This window comes from Apostichopus japonicus, chromosome 16, assembly GCF_037975245.1.
Source record: "Apostichopus japonicus isolate 1M-3 chromosome 16, ASM3797524v1, whole genome shotgun sequence".
NCBI lineage: Eukaryota > Metazoa > Echinodermata > Holothuroidea > Aspidochirotida > Stichopodidae > Apostichopus > Apostichopus japonicus.
The window spans coordinates 19315650-19337497 of record NC_092576.1 but is presented as its reverse complement, the minus strand read 5'-3'; the positions used below and the strand labels follow the sequence as shown (position 1 = coordinate 19337497).

The window sequence follows — 21848 nt, the reverse complement described above, 5'->3', positions numbered from 1 at the left end:
GGGTGTGTATGGGGGGGGGAGAAGATATCAGGAGGTCTGCCAACCAGTTACTAATACCATGGTTACGTACATTAGTTTACCCCTCACTCATTCGCACAATGGGAGGATCCCTGCTAGCGAGAATGCCCTACTAGTGAGACCCTGCCAATGCAATTGAAAGATTTAAAAGAGGTGGGCCACGGTTGTATTATTCACTTTCTTTCGATCTAATGTCATTAATTTTAAATCCATAGAAAGAATCAAGCAGCATGTAAAGCTCTCTTATGGTTGCATATAGAGTGTTTATTTTCAGTTGGAATTTCTTACAAGACCGATTTCTCTTTTAGCATTCCTACCATTCAATGGAGTATAATTCTTAGATCAACGTAATCTATTATCCTCTAATGACTTAAAAAGAAATGCAAAGAATGTTCTATAGTTCACATGTTCTCATTGGTTTATTCCTTCCTTTTGATTCAGACTTTCAACAGCTCAAAGAATACTTTGTAACAAAGATGTTTTTTTTTTATAAGATTAAATAAGTTGCATTAATAAATTTGGTCAGGTGATGAAGTGAAAGTAAAGCAGAGTTCTGGATGCGTCTTGGATTAGTTTTCAAACCCATACTCTATATGAGAGGCGATACAAACACCTCATTTCAAATCAACAGAAGAAGGAGGAAACTTTATCTTTATTCTGTTCATTGGAAATGTATGCAAATGGTATTTCATTGTCATAGAGATCTATAGTTCATGGTTCAGTAACGTACCGGCAAATGGTATGGGAAGGAGGGCGGCGGTGAAGGGATGGTAGCTATGACCATGAAAGGGATGATATTGCCCCCTATAAAGTATGTTTTATATGAGTGATTGTAGCTATTGATGTAGTCGACCATGTCATAATGTTGACTTGTATTGCACATATAAAAGCTATAAAAACATCCAAACCCCGTCCTCGTCACCGTCCATTCCTCATTACCATTCAGTCTTTCAAAATGCAATAATTGTAAACGACGTGATCAAGTTGGCTTCTAATAGACCAAAATTTGATATTTATAAAGATGATTCTAATATTTTGTATTAAGCTAACTACACACTTCTGTATATGTGTGGAACACAGTCATTTTGGGCGGGGGGGGGGGGGACCATCCATGCAAATGCTGCAGTTTCAGAGGATCAATAAGCATATCAAGTAACTGCAGACTATAAACAATTTCCAATCCCCGTGTTTCCCAAATCTACTTGCATAAGCTCAAAACCCGATGAATCATGTTTCGGGTTTCGAATAACCGTGCTAATTCGAGCCATTCAGATCGCTAAATAGGATTAGTCGTACGGAGTTATCGTTTTTGACTTAATGAGCATTGTCCCTTTTTCATTCAAAACGGTACTGAAATGTGAATAGGTATTGTTTTTTGAAATTTCAGGCTTACTTCAGTTCATGATCGTCTGCATAGAATATAGTTGTAAAAGGACACAACTTACAGCAAGACCTCTCTTGCGAGAATAATCTTAAGCAACCTTTTGTGAAAAGAAGATTTCACGGAATTCGTTTGTCTTTTACTGCTTGCTTCGAAGTAGTCGATAGTATCGGGGCATAAGCCTATTGTACATTTACGTCTTGGAAGGAAGCGACGTTCTTACTGCTTGCTGCAATGTAACAAAAGACAAGCGTAAGCCTCTTGTTAATACATATATTCATATTCGTTGTTCTAATGGGAGTAAAACAGGATGAATAGAGATTTCGTTGAAGGCAGTGTCGTTCACTGTTACCAATAGATTTTAGCCAACCAGTAATACCGATTCAAGCTCGGAGAAAGTTAACTCGTCTAATGGCTCAGTTGGTAGAGCAGTGGACTGGTAACCCTGATGAACTGAGTTCGAATCCATCAATGGTAAATTGGTTAAACACGTTTAAAATTTCTTTTTCTATTTCAGTAGTCGACCCTGAAGTCTTGATATATTAATTCAACCATATAAATTACTAGCTGATGTGATGGCCCATGTGGTTAAGAGGGTGACGAAAGACTCATTCCTCGTCGGTCGTGTAAATCGTGGCTAGGGTTCAAGACAGGCCTCTGGCGATAATACCATTGGCTGTAGGTATGGTGCTATTTGTGGCCTAGGATCCCGTGCCATGTCTCCCTTGTTGTCGCAAAAGAACCCGGGAGGATGCGCAGAGGGTCGGTTAAATCGACCAGAAGCGTGCTAGGTGGCGTGCGTGAATCCTTGCCTTTGGCCAGAGGTGGTGACATCTCTGCGACCGGCAAGCTTGCAGCCACCGTCCACTGAATACGTGGCCTGATGAGGCGCTATTCTCCTAAAAGTGAACCTACGGATGCTTTTAATAGCCATATAATTATTTTATATTAAAAAACACCCTGTTTCAAACTAGCGCCATCGAATTCCTTTAAAGCCGTATTATTTTTCTTGTCACTCTGAAGGTGAATACATTTTATTGTAATGGGTTATTTGTGGTAAGCCAATCAAAACATTAACACAGTCATGAGGGTTCACAAGGCTTTGTAGGAACTTAATTAAACTCATTGTTTGACATAAACGTGTTGACAAAAATGTACACTTCCTACACCAAAACAAGCATTATTCGTTGCAATGCCAGAGATATACAAGCCAGCAAGATCATGAGATAAAAAGTTAATATACATAGAATTTAATCTATATCACTTTTGCAAGAAAACAAAAATGTCAATACGGTCCCATTCTAAGCCACACTAGTGTTGTAACAAATTCTCATACCGGATACTATAGGTAGTTTCGGAAACAGTGATTCTCAAGAACTTTGTTTGATATTCCCCCCAAAAATACCCCGTATTGTGTTTTGATAACTTCAGGAACAAAATTAACTTTGATATGCCGTAGACCTTAAACAACCACTGCTCTCAGTCTAGCGAGGGTTGATTCCTATAACACAACAACTTATTTTTTGTTTGTATTTGGAATGACACTTTAAACAGTTGAGGTTCACTAGTAAAAGTGACTGGACCTTTTAGTTTAGTACACAGCCCATCGGACTAGTGCCTCAGTTGCACTACAAAACTTAATGGGAAAAATAGATTATATGGTCTCAAATGACATGTTTATATTTATTTAAAATGTATTCAGGACAACTGATGTCGAATGCCATCCAAGGTTGCTCTGTTGCTTAGTTATATGAAGTTTAACGAACGTAATCTGGTTGACCTCAAAACCAATTGGATTAACATTAACTATAAGCTCTACAATGAGTAGTCGACGTCACTATCAAGTTAGCCTAAATGAATATTCCAGAAATAAGTATCTTGAAAAATACTGGAATAGCTACAGAAACATTATTGGACTCAAAGTTGTCTGTTTTTTTTTTTTTTTTTTTTTTTTTTTTTTTGGGGGGTATCATAACATACCAAAACTAACATTTTGCCTTATTCCTTATTTATTTATGTAATTGAGCTATAAAGTTACAGTAAAATATATCTTTCGATCATTCTCCCATGATTGAATACCGGGTATACTTTTTTAAGAAAAGTCACCTCGGAAAGAACCTGGGCACGAAAACCAAACTACCGAATGTCTGATCCGCTCTCAACCCCAGTCCCCTTGTATCAGGAGTGTGAATGTGTGATCAACGTCAGGTGTGGATTACCATTCCCCTCGAAAGGGAACATATACTACACATCATCTTCGGGGATGTCTTCAACTCTTCTGTCGATCTGTGAGTTGTACACGTCTCAGGATAAAACTAGTTTGATCTCGGAAGAATGTTATTCGATTCCTTGTTCTTTATTCTATTTGTTTTATAAGTCAATGAACTGCATTCTGATGAACAATTACCAGATGAAGATTACTGCCATTTCTGGAATAACAAGTAGTCCCTGTTATGTCGAACACGTAACTCACTAATGGACTTTATCGATACTCAATGACGAACTACATATGCCTTATTTGAAGCAAGTTTATAACAATAGAGAGTAATGCCATTCAAGTGGTCAATTTGCTTTCATATACTTCTCAAACATGTACGACAAGATGTTTACACTATATGAGCAGTCAAGAATTCACAGTGAACGATTAGCGCTTTAATCGGCTTCCGGTAACACGTATCAAGCATTCAATTATTGATGACTATATAACGACGAAAATACATTAAGCAGATAGGCATTATATACTCTTACTTGAGGTACGTCCGTGATGCTCATTTGCTTTCATTATTATCATTTGCTGCAAAGTCAACTTTGGTAGCATATTTTCTCGCAGTCTGGGAAATCAAACTCGACCTCTTCAAGGAAACTTAAGGTCCCTGAGCGTCTGGTGTTTCAGTCCAGTACCGTGTACACGCAGATCATCATTTCTCACGTATTGGTAGTAATGATTATTTTAGGAGATGTTTGATTATTGATTGGTTTTAGATGTAAAGAATAATCAAATGCATTGCTACTGGTGTTCGGCTAAGCTGATAACGGTAAATAATTTAGTAAAATATTTACAAAAGGGCATCTTGCTTACATGCAAAATGGTGCAATATTTGTCACATTTGAAACACCACTGAAGAATTTTCGACTGTGTATGTTATACCGCGAGTACATTTCGTATGTTTATGTACTGTACTGAGGAGGGGGCTGTTTTACTTCTATTTCATTTGCGAGTTCCTAATTGAAGGACAGTATTTATGTCCGTGTGTCAGTAACCGTGAGCCTCGCCATCTATCCTCCTGTTTTCACCAGAACTGCTTGTCAATGCGAGAGAACATAGGTTTGGCATTAATGGTGTTGGTAAAGGCAGTTGTTGTCTCTTTAATTTAATTAATACGTGGTAAGGCGAAAAGGGGAAAGTTAAGGAATGGTTCCATGTTTGAGTATGGTGCCCAAAATGTTTTGGAGTCCCAAGGGTGCCGTCTTCGTCTTTTTTCGTTTTCTGCTATTTATAGGGTTGTAAGTATGTGGATATCCTCCTTGTAGCCAACCTGAGTTCGCATGGCGTTAGATGTTGTTCTGGTATTTCGGTTTGGTTGGAATTTGGTGTAAAACTGGAGTCGATTGCAGCATTAGGTAAGGTCCCTCAATAATACATACCTACAGTTGAGTTATATATCTAGGGCGGGGTAAAGGAACAGTTGTTGATTACTTGGTAAAATATGTCAAATACTGTAGAGTAGCTCAAAAGAATCCATCAAATGTGGAACGCTACGTAACTGACACCTGTTTAACAACCATTATGACATTGAATAAAAGGTCACTTGAGCATTTCCTCATAAAAACAGCACCACTAACACCATTCTCTTTCAGAATTGGGCAATTGTACATTAACCCAAATACTTAGTCCGGTCACCACGGGTATCAAACAGACCTCACACAAGACTATATTTTTTTGCACCGGAGACCACCGCCTATTTTCTATCGTAAAATATCTTGAAAAAGTAAAGAATAATTTCCCACACTTATTAAAATTATTGTAACCGTACATGTATAACTGTGTACACCAGTCAGCCAACTGGCTTGATAGTTATTATTTGCCGTAAAATGGCTTCAAACACACAGTGAGAAGTTCATCATGTCTAGCTTTATGTTTTGATTTTTTTATGATTTAGGAAGTTTTCAGACTTTCCCCTCTGATGAACTCGAATGACCTTACCACTTCCTAGAAAGCATGACATTCGTGAACTTAACAAGTTCAATCCAAAGTCAGTGAGGCTTCCCTTCTGGAATTATTGTTTCTAGAACATTTTCAAGATATGTCCTCGAAGTTGACCTCAAGTAGCTTAAGCTATGTAATCTCTCTAAACGGAAATATATGGTACATATGCCCTTGTGATCATTTAATATGGATCCACATACTATGTATTCAGCTACCAATGATTTGCGTGCTTCAGTTTTAAGGAATTACAAGATTTTTCAGCGTTTGCCTCTTATTGACCTCAAACGACCTTCCGTCTTCGCAGAAACTGATGGAGTTTTTGTAAATTAAAGGATTGGTTCAGGTGTCAATCTTGTCAATTTTGTATGAAAGAACTTAAAAAGACAAACAGAATAGTGAAGAAACTACGATGATAGCATTCTCTGTTAAGGAGATATCACACTTTGAAGATTTCAAAATTTCTTTGCAAATGACTGGTGTAGAGAGACTAACTGTGAGGGTGTGATGTCACATCCTCACTTCCTTAACATGTGTCAATATATTTCATTAAAAATAATTACTTTTGTTTTTCACAAATCTAAAAAATATAATCAAACATTCTTCATATGTTAAATCTCAAATACTTCCCTTGACACATATGAAATCTCTTGACGTATCTTTTGGTTGTAAGTCATACAATCTTATAAAATATTTTAATAAAATAAAGACTTTTTAGGAATATGACGTTACCGCTAGTCTGATTTCAGCAGTTTCTACACAATCAGATAGAACTTTAAACTGGAATATCTCCTAAACGTAACAAGATATTGGAATAATTTCTTCACAATTGGGTTTCTTTTATTGTCCTCTTTCATATGAGATAAACATTTGTGACACCTGAACTAATCCTTCAAGATGCATTCACAAAACTAACATGAAGGTCGTCTACTGTGCACAATTTCGGTAATTACGGTATCGGTATCGTGGTTACAAGCTAGACCAATCACCCTCTGTACCACGTCAATACCAATCACCCTTTGTACCATACCAACACCAATCACCCGTGTACCATGCCGACACCGATCACCCTTGTACCTTGCCAATAATTGCTAACATCGTTGACCTTTTCTTAGTTCGTTTTACTAGACACAATGGTACATAAAAAGTCAACAAGGAAGAGATTTAAGCTGGAAGAGTTTGTAACTAACGTATGACATATAAGTCAGTTAGTGGATATGTGGATTGTTAACAACCTGTTTTTTTTTATTATTATATACTCAAGAAAGACTCTTTCAAAGTACTTAATACAGATTAGATAGATATCATTGATTTGTGTACATTACAGTTTCAACACTGAGACGAGAGAGGTCCTTTGTTAACAACTCAAAAACAAACATATTTCTAACTAGCGTTTATTATTTGTGGTTATGGTACTTGGCCTTCGGTATCCAAAGTGATCCACGATATCAAGAATATGTCTTTATGGTACTGATATGGTATTTTGGCTTCGACCAGCCTGGAATGCGGATGTTCAACACAAGATGAACTTTTGAGTCTACAAGACAGTGAGCAACTGTCGCAGTGATCACGAGATTAACTCAACCATGAAATACCAAATAAATTTATATCAATGTTTCTTATTTCTTTTCTCTTTGGGAGGAAATTTGCTCACGACAGAAGGTAAGGTTACCGCAGCCTTGCAAAAGGATGGTGACTTTCAGATTTTTTTTTCATAATTTTAATTTTACCTACAAGACTTTTGCTCTTTTTCGCAATATACCGTCTACATATTGCATATAAACTACAGATGGAGCAGAGACGGAGGATCTTATAAAACAATTTTAAAGATGAGGGCAGGGGAATATATTGCTGCCCATCCCCTCCCTCTCCTCCCTAACACCACTCTAGATGTCGAGTATTGCATTCTGATGTATGCTAAGATTATACTTTAAAGCTATAAGTAGCTCTTAACAGAACAAAAGTATACTACAAAATACCGTAAAGAACTCGTGCATGTCCTCTAGTCGCAACCTTATACTGCAGGATTTTTGCAATAGATAAGTAAATTTCTTGACAGGCGTTATTCATTTCGTAGAGTATAAGGATGAAAACGGATAAATCACTTACTCTGCTAGAAAACACAATCGCTGCGATACCAGTGGGAAGGAAACAGCATATCGTTACAAAAATAGCCAGAGCCATGTAATTATTAGGCTCAACTTGAGCATCACGAGGGATAGTTACCGTGGTTGGAATCACCTAGAGAAAATACATAATTTATCATTGGTTAAGAGACACAGTTTTGTCATTTATTGTGATATAATGTATGTAAACTTACCGCGATACTGATTTAATTTCAAACATTGAGGTGAGATACACTCTGATGTAAGCTTCATGTTGAAACATTGTTAACATTGAGCAAAGATAAGAACGTTTGTAATGTAACGTTTGTAATGGTAACACATGCATGCATGATCATTATACAACGTGATAATCGTGAATGTTTAACAGTCATATTCATTGTGTAGCCTAACAGACAGAATTTATTACAAATGCAGGCTTTATAAAATCCAACAATTTCTCAAAGGGGAAAATCCCCCCCCCCCCACTCCCTAACTTTCACACATCCAACCCCAACCCTTGGTTCAATTATAAAATCATCAGGTCGTTTGGTTTTACTGTTTTGTCTTACTACTACAACTGTACAGTTAAGTGATACAATTGATCTTTTTCATCTCTTACATCAGCTTTAATAAATAAACCTTCGTCGATGTGTATGTACATCAACTCACCAGGTCGTTTTATGTTATTTATTATTATTATTAATGTATAATAGCTTTGTTAAATATCCGACTTCCTAATGTTTTAGAACTTTTACTCTTTAAGAAATCGTTTTATTTATAGAACAGCCCCTTTTTGTAAACTGGTAAAGACAGCTTCTCAGATTCTTTGTTGAAGCTTCTTGATAATTTTGATAACTTTTGTAACGCTTTTTATGTTTTCACTATTAACTTAGTCTCATAAGCTTTTATATGTCTTAACCTGTATTTTGATGTTTTGTCTTATTGTTATATTTTTATCCTATTTATAAATTTCTCTGTAAACTTATACTGGAATAAAGAAATGAAAAAATGAATCACAGCTGAATCACACAAAACTTCTTGGATGCACATTTAAATATGATTGTTTTGGGTTTTTTTCTTGCTCTCTTTAAATTCAATATCGTTCAATTGTCTACAACTTCCTATTAACACCTAATATCTACTCACACATGCATGTCACATACTAACCCCTGCCCTGCCATGCTGAGTAATACAATTAATTTGTTTCATCTATTACATCAACTTTAATAAAGAAACCTTCGTGGATGTGTATGTACGTAAACTCACCAGGTCGTTTTAAGTTATTTATTATTATTGTTAATGTATAATTGCTTTGTAAAACATCCGACTTCCTGAATCACAGCTGAATCACACAAAACTCCTTGAATGCGTATTTAAATATGATTTGTTTGGGGTTGTTTTGCTCTCTTTAAATGCAATATCGTCCAATTGTCTACAACTTCCTCTTAACACCTACTTTCTACTAACACATGCATGTCACATACTTACCCCTGACTTGCCTTGCTGAGGATTTGGATCTGAAAATAACAAGAAAAGCTACTAATGTTTAAACTGGCGGAGATTGAACGAGATATAAATTGTCCAGTGTAATCGTTAATACAAATGGAGGTTGGGTGTGGGGGGGGGGGGAAGTATCTGTCAGGCAAGGGGATGGATAAAGAATTGTAACGGAGAATGGGGGAAGGTCAAGGGGATAGATAAAGAACCGTTACGGAGGACAGGGGAGGGACAAGGGTATGGATAAGGATCCGTAACGGGAAATGGAAGGGAGAAGGGGTGGATAAGGAACCGTAACGGAGAATGGAGGGGGACAAGGCGAGGAATGAGGAACCGTAACGGAGAATGGAGGAGGGAAAATGGGATGCATAAGGAACCATAGCGGAGGACAGGGGAGGGACAAGGGGATGGATACGGAACCGTAAAGGAGGATGGGGGAGGGACTAGAGGAGGAATGAGGAACCGTAACGGTGAGTGGGGGAGGGACAAGGGGATGGATAAGGCACCGTAACGGAGAATAAGACGGACATTGGATGGATAAAGAGAGATGCATACGACTCTACCGGGCAACAAGACTGTTGTCAGGATCTTGGAAAATACAATATATCTTATATATTACATTAAATACCGCCGCGGTATACATTCGACAACGTAGTGATTCTACAACAACCAGTAGACACTGAATCCAATATTAATTGATCAATTAATTAATGTTGCTTTCGGACGATGAGTTGTGGTAAAGCCTTCCTTCCAACCTAATTATTATGAAAGGAAAATATGCTAGAACTAAGTAGGAAAAGGATTGGGGTAAGAAGGCACCTTAAGCTCGGAAGTCCATTCTTCACGCACTGTAAAAGCTTCTAAAGAAGGGGAACGTACCGTAACTTGTTTGGGATATTTAAGGATATGGTGTATGTATACTTTGCTAACCGAGAGTATATTTTATCGTTCTACTTCGGAGCCGGTTTGATGGAATTATTGTTATGATGAAACAGAAATAGGTCTTGACCAACAAATACTACCATTGTCTAGGTATATTACCATCACATAGTATACATATGTGTATCTGAGGTTAACATTCATACAATTCAGTTACATGATATTATCAGTATTCTAGTAACTCTTCATATTATCAGCGATCTGTTCCTGGCTACTAAGTCATCCTTGACATGAAAGGCGGGGGAATTAAATGACAACCAGATCATCTAACCGATGCAGTCCCGATGAGGTGCACATGGGTACGTTTCTACACCCCTCCTCTTTTGTGAAAACCAGGCTGAAAAGTGTCCCTTTTGCTATTAAGAGTGTACCTTTTTGTAACTGTTGTAATATTATAAAGTGCTCATGCACTCTCACCAATGACAACATATATTTTCTGCTATAATGCTTAAAGGGGCGTGGTCGTCATGAAATATCGACAGCAATTTATTTTTCAATTTTCTCATTGGTTTAAGGTTTGTTGCCAAACAAAAATGTTCATTGTGATGTAAGAGCTTTTAAAATAAGAAAAAATAAATTCGTTTTCAGTATTCAATGTCAAGCTTTTAAAGTTTTTAAATATATATACTGCAGTATTTTAAATTATTACACTATGCGCAAAGATCGGTAGTGACTGGTTAGATGGATTCTACTTTAACTAAAAGAGAAGTATAAATGGTATCTGACCACTAATTTCCAAGAAGCCTGCCGACGACATGTGTGCAAAACGCAGGCGTTGTTGCCACAGCGGCAATATGAAGTGCATGCGCTACATATGCACAGTCCTCATCGCACTGGATCTGGATCTGGAGTGACACTACTCAACTCTCCTAAAAGGGGTAAAACGAGTAGGGTGGTGCAGACTTGTTTAAGCTGTGATTGGTTTCTGGCTGTAGTGTTGGGCGACAGCCGCTTTGAAGTTATTCTTGTCCTCGATTTCTTTGATGTGTTGTGGGAGGGCGTTCCAGTCTATTAGTTTTTTTGGCATGAATGAACATTTTAAACAGTTTTTGTTGCAGGGAATTTGAATGTAAGATCCGTGTCTTGAAGAGCGGACGACCGGGCGCAGAATTGTTTGCGTTGGTATGGCAAGGCGACCCGATTGGGCTTGGTGTAATATGCAGACTCTAGTCACTCTTCTTCTTTCCTCCAACGGTTCCCATTTCAGTTCTTGTTTCATGTGTGACACACTGCTAGTCCTTCTGTAATCGGCGGTTACGAACCGAGCACCCCTGTTTTGAACGGATTCTAGTTTCTCTTTAAGTTCTTTGGTTGACGGATCCCATACAGATCCACAGTACTCCATTGTTGGTCGCACTAAAGATTTGTATGCTAAGTTTTTGACCTGTTTTGAGCATGAATGTAAGTTTCTCTTTATAAACCCTAGGGTTCTGTTTGCCTTTGCAGCAGTATAATTTACGTGTGAGTTCCATGACCAATTTGACGTAAGTGTTACCCCAAGGTAAGGGTATTCTTTTCAGCCAACTCTGTATTATTAAGTGTGTATATGAATTTTTTGGGAGATTTTGAATGAGTCACTCTCAGAACATAACACTTTTGGGCATTAAATGCCATTTGCCACTTTGACTGCCATGCAGTGAGCACATCTAAGTCCTTTTGTGACATGCCAGCATCCTCAGGACCGGATACTTTTCTGAACACGATGCAATCACCTGCAAAGAGTTTCACACTAGATGTTAAGTTCTGAGGCAAGTCATTAATAAACACTAGGAAGTCCATGGGTCCCGTAACTGTTCCCTGAGGAACACTAGATTTCACATCTACCCATTATGAACATTTACCATCTATCACTACTCGCTGTTTTCTTTGAGTGAGGAATGCTTCTGTCCAATTAAGTGCTTTTCCCCTTATACCATAACGATCAAGTTTGAGAAGTAATCTGCGATGTGGAACCTTGTCAAACGCTTTCGCGAAATCCTTAATAATCATGTCCACCTGATGTTTTTGGTCTAAGAGACAAGCTATCTCATGAGTTGTATTTATCAGCTGTGTCTCACATGAGTGGTTTCTACGAAAGCCGTGTTGATTTTCGCACAAAATTTGGTGTTTATCCAGGTGTTGCATGACATTTGATTTCAGTATGTGTTCGAATATTTTACTCGCAACAGACGTCAGGTTCACCGATCTATAGTTGGATGGTACAGTACGGTCCCCTTTTTTAAAAATGGGAGTTATGTTTGAAATCAACCAGTCTGTTGGTACTACAGCTGTATCTAATGAAAGTTGAAAAATGATTTTGACTGCTGATCTCTTCTGCTGTTGTTTTGAGATATTTGGCTGAAATTCCACGTATTTCGCGGAACCTTTCCCACTCCTCAGGAGTGTTACTCTTGACCGCTCTGTTATATGCTCTTTGCTTTTTTCTTTGATGGCGTTTAATTTGAGATGTTATCCAAGGTGATGTTTTCTTACCCCTAACTATTTTTGAGGGAACATGTTTCTCCTCTGAGGCCAAAACTCTATCTTTGAGCTCATTCCAAAGATTATCTGCATCGGTCACAGATAAATCTCTACTGGCGAAATCATCACTTATTTTCTGTGCGTCCGCCTTCAAATCTTCAGTATTTGCTCTCTGATAGAGGTAGATCTTCCTAGGACGCTGGTTAGACCTTTTAACAGAGGTGTTTAACACAATAGATACAATCCCGTCGTGGTCACTGATACCAGGAATCGGAACCCGAATCGGAACCGTTGTTGTGTATGCTGTAAGTGTGTGTGTGCAGACTTACATAACAGGCAACCAGTTGACAACTCACCTTCAGTATATAACACTACATTCAGTACCACCACCGAAACATTCGCTCCAACGTATATTTTGTGGATTTCGAAAAAAAAACCGTCTTTGAAAATTACAAACAAAGATGTCAACTGAACTAGCGTTACAATCATCATTGTATTCACAATTTTCCGGTGGAGACCCTTCATGTTGTATTACGACAGCTCAATAGGGCCATGATAGTTTTTTTTTTCCGACTATTTTTGTCGATTTTTTTAGTTAAAAATTCGTATTTCTGAGTTACAAGTTTGTTTTTCTGACTTCTTTTTTTCGTTTTACTGGCTTTCTGTTTCGTTTTCAGAGTTTTGTTTTTCCTTTTTCAGACTTTGTTTTTCGATTTTCAGACTCTTATTTTCGTTTTTCAGACTTTTTTTCTTGACCCTGTACCGTTGGTGCAGTATGTATAATGTGCTACTGTCACGTAGAAATATCTTGTTTGGTATGTGCCGGACAGAGGATGTAATGAAGCTATGACTAACGAGTAAGCCGACATCTACAGACGATCGACTCACCGTTTACCAGCATGGAACCAAAATGAATGGAAATGAATGCATGGAACTCATATATGATTTTAAATTTGAAACGCAGTTTGCCTCAAACTTGCCTTATCAGAAAAACGAACAAAAAACGAAAAAGTTTAAATACCCGAGCCTGCAATAAAATGTAGGCAATTGCTCCCTAGACAAGCTAGCAGTCATTACAGCAGTACTTTTACAGTGATCATAGACAGGCGAAGCGTTTGACTTTCCTAGTAACAACGCAAATGCAAAAAACATTGCAAGTATAGGCTAGGCAAAGTCGGAAAACGGAGAGGGGGGGGGTAGGAAAAACGGGAGGAAAATTTCAGAGAACCAAACAAAAAAACTCAGAAAAACAGGGGGAAAAATACGAGAAAAAAAAGAGCAGAAGGACAACAAAAAAAGTCAGAAAAACGATTTGTATTTATTTTTTATTTTTTATCATGGCTCTATTGAGCTGCCGTAATTTATAGACCCTTGCGTTGAAAAAAAAAAATGTTTTCAAGAAATAACTTCTATATCTATGCAGGTGGGCCAAGATACCTGCCCGCTGGCTGTTACGTTACATGGCATCTTACTATAAATGTGAGAGTTTCTAATAGGACTCATTTATCAGAGACATTTTGAGATAACTTTTGTTGTTTGTTCGCTTAATCAAAATTAGAAGAAATAACTTCTTTATTCGTGCAGGTGGGCCACGATAACTGCCCACTGACTGTCGCGTTAAATGGTACCTTATTGTACATGTGAGGGTTACCTATAGGACTCATTTATCAGAGACATTGTTGAGGTACCTTCTGCTGCTTGTTCGCTCAATCAAAATTGGAAGGGTGTGTAAAATCTCAGTGCAGGGTGCCCCTATAATTTGTTGCTTTAATTAAAGCTACTTCTGTTTTCGATAAATTTCGATTGAAAAATTAATTTCAGGTTAGTTTTAATGCTTATTAACATTTAAAGATATAACATTTGCGATCAAGTGATTGAAAGAGTAAAATGTAAGTTTTCAAACAATGGTCATTACAGCTTAAAGTTCCCTAAAACTTTGACGTTTTTGGATGTCGATGAAAAAAGTCTTTCATATATGCAGATTCTGATTATATTAGCTTACATATCTGGAATCACAAGAATATACTCAAAGCGGTTACACAACTCAGATGATGGAAGAACCCTATTCCTCTCACTGCCTGCGTTGTTTTTATCAAACTTGTTTTCAACAAATGAAACACAACGCATGCAAGTAATAACAGTTTTATCATATTGTTGACCAATGTATTATATAGCTTTAGACTTATTTCCATACAAGGAATTTAAGTTGTTACTCACCAGACATCACGGGAACGTTTTCAGGCAAAGAGTACAAGCTGCTGTTAGTATGTTTAATTTCGTTGTGAACTAGTTTACATAGTGAGTGGTTTAAATATATTTAGGATTATCTTGCTGGCGGCAAATTAGTGAGTCTTATTAAACAAAACGGAAATGGAAAGGGGAAGTATTAACAATGTCGTAGTATGCCGGCTATTCATTGTAAAATATCAACTACGTCACTTCCTCTTCGGCAGAAAAAATGGTGTTCGTGAGACATTGAGGGAAGAACTTTCAGGTAACCAATAAGATATTTACAACGAATTTCAAAATCTGTTGGTACCAGACTTGATCTTTATACTGCTAGAGAAGAAAGGTAAATGTCGAAATCATGCTTCTTTGATTTACCATAAATCGCCCATGAAACGATGGAACTACATGTATGAAATACAAAATGTATAACCCCAAATTTGATGGTATCATACAACATTGTTCACCTCACAACTGGCGGTTCTATACACATTATTACATCCCAAATTCTATAATTTGAATTATTGTTATATCTCTAATTCGAATTCGTGATGTATCTCTAGTTCTTTTGGATATCTCTAATTCGAATTATTGATATTTCTAATTATTTTGGTACCTCGAATATAATTTAGTATTTATTTATTTCGAATTTGGATTCGAGAACTCTTTTCTTGATATCTCTTATTCAAGTTTGGATATCGTGAATTCAATTTGAGATATCTAAGATAATTTTCCCTTCTTAATATCTTTAATTTATTTCTTGATATCCTAAATTTTTAGATATCTTAAATAAAATTCAAGATATCGAAAATGCAATATCTGATATCTCAAATGTATTTGAAGATATCTGAAAACAAATTACAGATATCTTAAATTAGTTCGAGATATCTGAAATTAATTGTAGATATTTCGAATTAAATTGAAGATATCTGTAGTTTTTGAATAAATTTGAACACGGCGTTTCATACGTCCTTGTTAAGTTTTAATTTCTCTGAAAATGTACACAAACGTTTCAATGCCATGGATATCCCGGATTGAAAAAAATGGTTGGAATAAATATTTTGTACGTTTCTAATATTTTGTGATGATGATTTTTTTTTTAATACTTTTTTACTGTTAATTCACGTATATGTCCATAACTCTTTAAAGTTAATAAAATAAGCAAAAGAAAATGAAAGAGACACAAAAACAAGTTTCTTTTCAATGTATAATGAAAACACTTTCAATATGGGTTACATCTACGTTATTCTTGCAAAGAGGTCATTTCTTTGTCAAAGGTAAACGATTCATATACGTACTGTAAATTATATGCAATAGCAGGTGTTACTCTAAACCACATTCGGTGAGCATGTTTCAAAGATTAGTTTCGACGAGCTTAGAGAATTCATCGGCCACAGCATAATGAATGACGTCATCATGACGTTGTGAGTGCTTCCTTCTATGTTTCAAATTGAAGATTATCAAAGATTTCATTTTTTTCACATTAACTAAAAGCTAACAAAACGTACTTTTTAAGAAAAGTCATCTAGGAAAGAACCTGGGCACGAAACCAAGCTACCGAACGACTGATCCGCTCTCAACCCCAGTCTCCTTGCATCGAGACTGTGACTGTGTGATCATCGTCGGAAGTGCATCACCATTCCCCCCCCCCCCCGAAAGGGAACAAATACTACACATGATCTTAGCCAAAAGGCCGAGAAGCGATGTGGAGGGGTTTTCCTCTCCCCTAACAAAACGTAGTATCTGTTAGAGATATAGGAACTGTTCATGCTGTCAGTACGTGTGTTTTGATGTTTTATATGACCTTATCCCCGCTGTTGAATAAATCAGGTCACCTGAAACAAACAGAGGATAGTCAGGTGAGTATCCAGGGGGGGCGTTGGGGGCGCGCGCCCCCCGGGTAAGAAAAAGAAGAGAGAAAAAAAAGAGAAGAGAAAAGGAAAAAAAGAGGGGAAAAAGAGGAGGAGGAGAGGAAGGAAGGGAAAATAAAAAGAAGAAAGAGAGAAGAAGGAGAAAAGGAGGGAGTAAAAGAAAAACGCGAAGACACCGGGAAGAGAAAGAGGAACAGTGACATCATTACAGCGCTGAAGGGTAGCCAGTGACGGATCAATGATTTCGTAAAAGTGTGCCTCACCCTACCCCTTACACCGACAACTCCATTTTTTGACGTTTCCATTTTCCTCTCTCACTAATGATCTATATATATACTATATATGATCTATCATAACGCGTGTGTAGAATTGTGCTATGAAACCAACTGTGGCTGGTCTCGAACTCGACCGTGTCGTCGGGGAACATGACGCATTTTGGGATGGGGGCGATCGCCCCCCCCATTCAGCATTTTTTTAAATGATATCGCTAAGTAATTTCAAAATAGAAAGTGCTTAGATGCAACTTACAAGGCCTGGGAAGTGTCATTTCCATCGATCTGGGAGACATTTTCGGCCAAAATTTGCTTGTACGCTTCGCGCTAACAAATGGTCCTGGGTAGTGCCATTTCCAGCGATCTGGGAGGCATTTTCGGCCAACATTTTCTTGTACGCTTCGCGCCAACCTATGGTGGCGCTACGCTTAGATAATTTGCCTACAGGCTTTGCCCCTCCCTTGGCAAATTCCTCGCTACGCGCCTGTTCGAATTCGTAACGCAAACAGCAGATATCACATCATAAATCAGTGAGCATGAAAATGGCGTTCCAGGATGAAAATCCTCAAAACTGTCCGACTTGCCTGAAAAAATAGCCAAAAATTCGTTCAACGTGTCAATGTCAATATCATATAAGCAAGTATCGGTTATTACATCGCATGCCATCATGTACCGTACGGTCCATTCAAATTGCGCAGTATACCGCGGGATGCTAATGTAAACAACGACATGTCTCACGTAGATGTATAAAAAGCATGGAGGTCCAATTATGTCAAAAGTTTCTTTTACATTAGTAATGGCGAATTAGGGGCTGCACCCCCGCCGCGCAGTGGCGGAGCGTCCATACGGTCAGGGGGCGGATGCCCCCCCCCCCCCGACGGACTCAAATCGACTGCTGGCGCCTTTTACAGCTCTTTACCACTTTTTACTTATTCGCGATTATTGATTTTTTTATTGCGCTCTCATCTACTTATTGACATTTGTCACATTTTGTTGGTGTAATTTGGCGATGACACCCTATTCTTCGTTTATCTGCAAATTAGCCAGGCCCTGAAAGGGTCATTTCCGCGATCTAGGGAGTATCTTTACTTAAAAATTGTCTGTGCGCTACGCGCCAACCAGTGGTGGCGCTCCGCTTAGATAGTGTCGAAAGCGCCCCTACGAACCATTCTCGCCCCTCCTGACCAATACCCCTAGCTCCGCCACTGCCGCCGCGCCTCCTACGCCTATGTGTGTAGTGTTCGGTTTCGGAAATATCTGCTATTTTTTCATTTCCTTCAACCAAGTTTTATAATAGCCGTTATAAGAGGTTTCATATTTGTACACCAATAAATTAACTGTGTCTGAATTTTCGAAAATTTCTGACCAACATTCTGCATAACACTTCCCTCTACTCATGCAATTTTGACCGGTCTGTTAGGGGTTGAAGGAAGTTTTTCTATATTGGTTGTCCATAGATAAAATTTTGTACAACATTATGGGTATGTTTTGAAGTGAGTTTATTCACGAGAAATGTGAATTTTCAAATTCTGAACAAATTTGGGGCTTAAAACCTTGAAAATTGGGGCTGACGGGTATTGTGGGCCGCGACGTAGAATCACCTACAAAAGCAAAGACCCACAGGAGATGCGATCAGGTCGAACATGACGTGTGCCGGGTTGACAATCTTCAAAAAGGTTATGGATGGAAAAAAAAAAACTATTAGGAAATACTTGGTTCTCAGGCCAAAAGTGTACAATGGTTGCTCATTTCAAGCCCGAGAAGTGCCGTTTCCGGTGATCTGGGGGGTATCAAAACCAGAAATTTTCTTGTACGCTGCGCGCCAACCGATGGTGGCGCTCCGCTTAGATTGTAATTCGCGCCCCCCGGGTTAGAAAATCCTGGATACGCGCCTGATAGTAGTTAATGAAGAAAGTTGTAACAGAATAAAGACTTAAAGGTGCGAAAACGCGTCTAGTATAATGAGCTTTTCATGATTCATAACAACGACAAACCATATTGAGTGCCTTCCTCTATCGTTTGTGCCTTTCATGACTCTTTAACAATCGATAGGTGGAAAAAGCTAATCAATTCCTTCAATTAAAAGTCAACAACAATCAATATATTAAAAACGATATATAGGGCAGGAGAAGAACGTAACTCTTTTGGCTTTTATGTTTGCCTTGTGTAAAGTTGTCAAATCCAAATACTTGAATAAAGCAGTAGTTTCGTTAAATTGTATTACGTAATATATTTAATATAGTTAATGAGAGATATATAAATGAGTCACTGTGTTACTATATATCTTACCTTAGACCGATTAACGTGCCCATGATTTCCAACGTGAGAGAGACAAATTCAAAGTTTGCACATACTGATCTATAGTTGCACGGGGCTAAACGTTTATGGAAGTACCCAGAGGCGTATGAAGGATTAAATAATGGAGGGGATGTATTAAGAACTGTAACGGAGAAAGAGGGGGGCACGGGAATGGATAATGGTGCAGTCCCAGTGGCGATCTCGGGAACTCGACCGACGCGACCCCACAAACTACTTGGCCTGTCTCGACCTGGGGGATATCTCGACCTGAGCCGACCTCATAACGATCTCACAACGACCTATAACGACCTTAGTTCGATTGTAGTTCGACGTAGTCGACCTGTCTCGACTCAGGTCGGCCAAGTTGGATAGACCTGTACTCGACCTATACTCGACCTGTTTCTCGACCTAATTTCGACCAAATCTCGATTTAAACTCGACCTATATCGACCTAAGTCGACCGACCCGACCTCTACTCGACCTGAGCTCGACCCGGGCGACTGGTTCGCGACGGAAATTCGATTTGTCTGCCGAGAATCCCCTTGGTTTCCAAATTGTATAAATTACAGCGGCAATTTACACCAGGTACCCATTAAATTTGGGGACTGCAAAGTAGTAACATCACCATCATGAACCTTGACGTAAACCTGTTGAGCCCAGAGAAGCGCAGACTGCTTACAATGTGGGTGCAGACTGTAAAAGGCGCCAGCAGTCGATTTGAGTCCGTCGGGGGGGGGGGCATCCGCCCCCCTGACCGTATGGACGCTCCGCCACTGCGCGGCGGGGGTGCAGCCCCTAATTCGCCATTACTAATGTAAAAGAAACTTTTGACATAATTGGACCTCCATGCTTTTTATACATCTACGTGAGACATGTCGTTGTTTACATTAGCATCCCGCGGTATACTGCGCAATTTGAATGGACCGTACGGTACATGATGGCATACGATGTAATAACCGATACTTGCTTATATGATATTGACATTGACACGTTGAACGAATTTTTGGCTATTTTTTCAGGCAAGTCGGACAGTTTTGAGGATTTTCATCCTGGAACGCCATTTTCATGCTCACTGATTTATGATGTGATATCTGCTGTTTGCGTTACAAATTCGAACAGGCGCGTAGCGAGGAATTTGCCAAGGGAGGGGCAAAGCCTGTAGGCAAATTATCTAAGCGTAGCGCCACCATAGGTTGGCGCGAAGCGTACAAGAAAATGTTGGCCGAAAATGCCTCCCAGATCGCTGGAAATGGCACTACCCAGGACCATTTGTTAGCGCGAAGCGTACAAGCAAATTTTGGCCGAAAATGTCTCCCAGATCGATGGAAATGACACTTCCCAGGCCTTGTAAGTTGCATCTAAGCACTTTCTATTTTGAAATTACTTAGCGATATCATTTAAAAAAATGCTGAATGGGGGGGGGGGGCGATCGCCCCCATCCCAAAATGCGTCATGTTCCCCGACGACACGGTCGAGTTCGAGACCAGCCACAGTTGGTTTCATAGCACAATTCTACACACGCGTTATGATAGATCATATATAGTATATATATAGATCAGTAGTGAGAGAGGAAAATGGAAACGTCAAAAAATGGAGTTGTCGGTGTAAGGGGTAGGGTGAGGCACACTTTTACGAAATCATTGATCCGTCACTGGCTACCCTTCAGCGCTGTAATGATGTCACTGTTCCTCTTTCTCTTCCCGGTGTCTTCGCGTTTTTCTTTTACTCCCTCCTTTTCTCCTTCTTCTCTCTTTCTTCTTTTTATTTTCCCTTCCTTCCTCTCCTCCTCCTCTTTTTCCCCTCTTTTTTTCCTTTTCTCTTCTCTTTTTTTTCTCTCTTCTTTTTCTTACCCGGGGGGCGCGCGCCCCCAACGCCCCCCCTGGATACTCACCTGACTATCCTCTGTTTGTTTCAGGTGACCTGATTTATTCAACAGCGGGGATAAGGTCATATAAAACATCAAAACACACGTACTGACAGCATGAACAGTTCCTATATCTCTAACAGATACTACGTTTTGTTAGGGGAGAGGAAAACCCCTCCACATCGCTTCTCGGCCTTTTGGCTAAGATCATGTGTAGTATTTGTTCCCTTTCGGGGGGGGGGGGGGGGAATGGTGATGCACTTCCGACGATGATCACACAGTCACAGTCTCGATGCAAGGAGACTGGGGTTGAGAGCGGATCAGTCGTTCGGTAGCTTGGTTTCGTGCCCAGGTTCTTTCCTAGATGACTTTTCTTAAAAAGTACGTTTTGTTAGCTTTTAGTTAATGTGAAAAAAATGAAATCTTTGATAATCTTCAATTTGAAACATAGAAGGAAGCACTCACAACGTCATGATGACGTCATTCATTATGCTGTGGCCGATGAATTCTCTAAGCTCGTCGAAACTAATCTTTGAAACATGCTCACCGAATGTGGTTTAGAGTAACACCTGCTATTGCATATAATTTACAGTACGTATATGAATCGTTTACCTTTGACAAAGAAATGACCTCTTTGCAAGAATAACGTAGATGTAACCCATATTGAAAGTGTTTTCATTATACATTGAAAAGAAACTTGTTTTTGTGTCTCT

The 21848-nt window shown here is 38.8% G+C and overlaps 1 protein-coding gene and 2 pseudogenes across 3 annotated transcripts in view; 2 read left to right on the top strand and 1 right to left on the bottom strand.

Moving 5' to 3' along the window:
• Positions 1-21848, top strand: part of LOC139982743 (angiopoietin-1 receptor-like) — a 172542-nt gene that overhangs the window by 61155 nt on the left and 89539 nt on the right. The gene's annotated exons all lie outside the window — the stretch shown is intronic.
• LOC139983944 (U2 spliceosomal RNA) lies at positions 16430-16535 on the bottom strand (annotated as a pseudogene).
• LOC139983949 (U2 spliceosomal RNA) lies at positions 21317-21425 on the top strand (annotated as a pseudogene).